This window comes from Triticum aestivum, chromosome 6B (genome assembly GCF_018294505.1).
Source record: "Triticum aestivum cultivar Chinese Spring chromosome 6B, IWGSC CS RefSeq v2.1, whole genome shotgun sequence".
In the NCBI taxonomy this organism is placed as follows: Eukaryota; Viridiplantae; Streptophyta; class Magnoliopsida; order Poales; family Poaceae; genus Triticum; species Triticum aestivum.
In genome coordinates, this window is record NC_057810.1 from 87,605,596 (window position 1) to 87,611,141 (window position 5,546).

General features: G+C 45.4%; 1 pseudogene; it reads right to left on the minus strand.

Annotated features, from left to right (window-relative positions):
* Positions 1-382: 382 nt before the first annotated feature.
* Positions 383-3,822, minus strand: LOC123138880 (putative F-box protein At3g16210; annotated as a pseudogene).
* Between the last annotated feature and the right edge of the window lie 1,724 nt (positions 3,823-5,546).

A 5,546-nucleotide genomic window follows, 5' to 3' on the forward strand; every position in this document is an offset into this window, starting at 1 on the left:
AAAAAAATGTAGAAGGCAGCCACGACAAGTAAAACAAAAACAAAAATATAACCATAAAGCACAACAAGGGTTAGTGCTTCATTTGCTACTACTTAGTATGACAACATTCTCATTTCCAAGCAGGCACAAACATGAGCACAATATAGAAAGAGGAAGGTCCTAATTAAGCCATTATTCATCGGAGGGGCTAGAGGGAGAAGAACCCACACTACCAGAAGAAACTTGGGAGTACCGAGGAGTAGGTAAACTGAAAGCAAGGAAGCTGGATGGAACGGAGGGCAATCAAAGGAGCATATCTAGTAGAGGAGGTAGAACATCAGCTGGAGATAAGCTTACCTGCTCAACCAGCAGGTCAAATAGCATGCCCAACCAGACAATCATCTTACTTATCAACCAAAAGCTCAGCCCCATCGTGTCCAACATCAACACGTGTTCCTACAAACATAAAAAGTCAAACAACGTGTCATGTGGGCAGAGAATATCGCTGCCACAACAAGGATAAGGTGAAGGAGCTCAAAGCATGGTCCTCAAGTTAGTACCCCTGATTTCCATATCAAGTATATTAGATTGTTACTGCACCATATCCATATGATACATCTGAAGCTTCCGCATTTACTAAGGCCCTGTTCGGTAATGGTCCGCTCCCGGAATCTGCGGAGCGGGTAAATAGCAACTCCACCATTTGACCTACAGCTCCGCCAACTCCGCTCCGGGAGCTGGGGAGCGGAGCGATGCCGAACAGCCCCTAACTCACTCTATAACGGGAGCCCTGCTCTGTAACCAATATCAGCAATCAAAGCCCCTCAAAAAAAATCAGCGATCAATAAACCAGAAACGTGAATTTAGGCTCAAAACCCTAAGCACATGACGCCACGGCATTCCAAGAAAAGATAAGTAGAAACGAGCACGTGTCAACTAGGTAATAGATAAATCCATTGCTATAAGTTCAAGGAAAGCAACTCAATTTTGATACAGTAATACTCTACTTCTCTAACAGATAATAAACATTAACACACCTATGTCAAATATTTTATTCTTCCTCTATCTCTTCTACATACAAAGGTTTGAGTTGGTAGTGAATTCACATGTAGGACCAGCAAACTTCACAAATAAGCAAATGCACTTCTACCCACACTTGCAGGACGAGCGGCCTTCCAAGAAAAATGCCCTTTTACTCACATGTGGGACCTAACATAAATAAACAAATACACTACTACTTTCATGTGAGACCAACACTTGTAAAAGGTAGTGGCCTTCGAAGAAAAATGCCCTTTTACTCACATGTGGGACCTAACACAAATAAAAAAATACACTACTACTTTCATGTGAGACCAACACTTGTAAAAGGTACAAATAACAAATACTGGAACAAGACTCCAACTCAAAACCATGCTCTTGGTTTTAGTTGTTATTCCTATACTTCTAGTTCTTCACCATAGCATAAAGAGAGTGATCAAACTGTAAATTGTAATTCCAATTCGACGATAAACCTCTATTGCTACCAGATCCACGACCTTGTGTAGTCTCCTTACTAATGTCTATCCTCTTCTGTTTCACGATTTGAAATGTTGTATCACTTTAAATCTAGCAAATGGCCTACTTTCTTTAAGATTATCCAAGGCTTTCCACATGCAAAACTCTCTTTGTAATATTGTATTTTCACTATGATTTTAATCATGAACGGCCCAACGGCCACATGACACCAACGTCTTTCAACGATATCCTAAACCAATGGCTTAAGTCCTCATACTTTTTTGGTGGCTTCGTAGCAATGCATGTGCATTGTGCTGGTTTACTGAATATTCCCATAACAGCGTCAGCGTATACTCATTAATATCATAAAAATGAAGAACATGGACAATCATACTGTTAACTCATCAGAATGGACAAGTTATCTAGAGCTATCCTGAAGCTCATATCGGAAAATAAATCTAATACTAATAAATCTTTATAACATGTTGGATCATGATTTAAATCATCTTTAAGTGAATTTTAGCACTAAAAGATGAAAATGAACTCTTCTTAGTGTTTCCTGGTACAAATAGACTTGCCACATGGAGGGCAATCCTACAAATGATAAATGAATAATTACTCATAATTTCAAACAAAGTGGTTATGTTTTATTTGAACACTGTTAGAAATATCAGCAGAGGTAACATACAGAACAAAATAAATATAACTAAGCTTAAGCTTCAAAGGGCATTTGAGGATTATATCATCCTTCAATAGGCAGGAAATAAAATGGTTAAATTATTCTATAAAGGGATTTGCCAATCTTGTTAATCATTGTATATTTCTGGAATACATACACAGGTAAGCATTGTTTTATTATATGGATATTCATGTAATAAGCCTGTGATGACAGTTTGCTAGTTCTGACTTAGACCGCAAAAATAATTAGAAGAAGCTAACCAATTGCAGCTCAGTGCCTGGCTACAGAACATAAAGAAAATGAAATACCAAAATATATTTTTGTTATCAATCATAATCATTACCTAAAAGACACCACACACATCAGAAGAGAACACTTCAGAACATCATCGATGTACATTGAAGAGGCCATGAAGCAGCAAAAGAAACAAATGATATGATAGTAATTCAAATTGTTGGCTTAACACGGAATGACGTGAGCATAATTGCATCAGCCAATTGTTGAATAATAATTTGTTTTTTTGTATCGACAATGTAATCCATGCTATTACCTGCAGTGTAGACACTTTCGAATGGATGATAGTGATGACGGGTTATGGTGGTTTCAGCAAGCTTCTTGAAATTCAATGACTCGAGGTGGATCATGAAGATGCCATTAACTGTCCAAATTAACACGACATTATTCTGCTCAGCAAACCCTAGTATCGAAAGGGCTATGGGGCTTTTATCCTCCGACTTCAGGGAAAGTAGCTTGTCCAATTCAATAGTTCTTCCAAGCTCCCATGAAACAACACCATCGCAAGCGGTCTTCCTCTTCCATAACTGAGCGGTGTAGTCTGACACTGACATGAAGAGGAAACCCAGCCCACCACCCGCAGCCCTCATAACCTGAAATTAGTTGCCCTTGCCATACATATCCACTGGAACTCGTACCACAGCTAGGCTCTGCTTCTCCAAATCAAACTTGAGAATTCCCTCAAAATTCCCAGAAAACATCCAGTAAAGGGAATCTCCAACCAGCACAGCTTCAAGCTCATAAAGCATGGTGGGAGAACCGCTTACAACAGGCTGGTATGGAAGCGGTGTTGAGATACGATCTCCCCACAAGCCGGTCTTTGACGAGTAAACACAGGCAGTCACACGTGTATGTTGCTTGTCATCCGAAAGTGTAACTGTCAAGACCACCTGGAAGTGTTCGTCTCCGGTAGTGCGAAGCACCGCCCCATGCGTCCTCTCGAACCCCGGGGGAACGGCAATGCGGTGCTGGTCTCCGGTGATGGGGTCCCACACCACGACCTGGAAACGCTTCATAGGCCAGAAGAGTAGGAGGCCATGGCGGCACCCCAGGGAAAAGTGGTAATCATCGACGTCGAACGGCAAGGAGAAGCGCCCGGGAGGGACTTGATTGGGGGCATCCAGAGTAGGTAGGAAGGACAGATCATCGTACTTGTCAAAGAAACCGAGGAGAGGGGCGTTGCAGCGGTGGCGGAGGCGGAAGCGGCGGCAGAAGCCGGGATCGGAGACGAGGCTGCGCCAGAGCTTGCAGACGAGGGACGCGCGCGGGAGGGAGGAGGGCTGCTCGGAGAGGCGGAGCAGGATCTCGGAAAGCAGGTCGTCGTCTTCCAACGGCGCGGCCACCGGCGAGCGGACGTGGTGGCGGCGGCTGCACATCTCGCGTGGGGAATGGGCGAATGGCAGTGGACTCGAACCAGCATGCAAGATTTAGCGAAGTGGGACCCCAGGGCAGGACGGAGGGAGTGGATGGCTCAATGATTGGCGTGGATGGCCATATGATTGGCACGGATCCCCTTCCTGATAGGGATTGTGTTGTCCCTAGACAAGTGGCGCCCAGGCAAGTGGGGGAGGCTGCTCAGCTAAGCTCGCACGTTGGGTATGACATGCAAAGCATGGAAGCGACATGCACTGGTGGTATGAAGTCACAGGAGGTCGCTGCGTTTGGAAAGATGAAATGGTTCTGCAATGCGCTGGTCCGCAAACTTGCGCCCCCTCTACTTCTTGAAGTGCAATCGTCTCTCCGGCCTGAAGCCCAGCCCTTCACGCCTCGTCGCACTACCAGTGGAGCCAAGAGAGCACTGACGTCCAACCCATCCAAGGCTACGCAGGCGGAGAACGTACTTATGAGAGCACTTGGTCTTGTGCCGAAGGATCTTGAAGGGAATGAAGATACCATAGCCGAGCTCACGAAGATCTTTGAATCACCTCTTCAGGAGCAGCACGTCAAAGTGATTGCAGCGTTGTTCGGGAAGGAGGTTCCTCCTACTTGCGAGCTGTGGGAGGAACCACGGCCGTGGTGAGCTCTGCTTGAGAGCTTGCGTTGGATTTTGGGTTGCACTCATGATCCTATGGATCATAATCCACATGTATTGTGTTGGAACGTGAGGGGTCTTAATTGCCCTGCCAAGAAGCATGCCATTAGGGAGTTCGTAGTGGCGGCTAAGGTTAATCTAGTGTGTCTGCAAGAGACTAAGCTTGATGTACTTGACCAGTTTACTGATATGCAATGCATTGGGCCATCTTATGATGGTTCTGACTATGTGCCTGCGAAGGAGACGCGTGGGGGCATCCTTATTGCCTGGGATAGCTCAGCCTTGACTGTTGATAACATTGTGCGGGATACTAACTCCATCACTGGATTGGTCCATGACAAGGGTGGCCATGCATGGTGGGTCACGGTGGTTTACGGACCGCAAGGTGAAGGCCCTAAAATGCAGTTCCTATGCGATCTACATGCATTGAGAGCGAATTGTCCAGGGCCTTGGATGATCTTGGGTGATTTCAACATGATTTTGAGGGCGGAGGATAAAAGTAATAATAACATCAATAGGCGCATTATGAGGAGATTCAAGGAGTTTGTTGACAACAATGAGCTCAAGGAAGTCTACATGCATGGTAGGAGATTTACGTGGACGAACGAAAGGGATAATCCGGTAATGACGAAGATTGATCATGTGCTTGTCTCGGTGAACTGGGAACTCAATCACCCGGATGTCCTCCTCCAATCTCTCCCCACCAACATCTCGGATCACACACCATTGCACCTGACCACCTCTGCCCCTTTCTGCCCTAAGAGAAGATTTCATTTTGAGATGTATTGGACCAAGTTGGAGGGGTTTGAGCAGGCCGTCCGTGATGCTTGGGTATGCGATGAGACTATTGTTGACCCCTTTAAGAGGATGGACACTTTGCTTAGGAATACTACGGTGGCCTTACAAGCTTGGGGACAAAGGAAGACCGGTAACATTAAAATCCAAATCGCCGTGGCGAACTATGTCATCCTCCGGTTCGATCGCGCCATGGAAGCTAGAGCTCTTACCCCGACGGAGCAATGGCTTAGGAGGATGGTTAAACATGCGCTGTTGGGGCTCTCTTCGCTG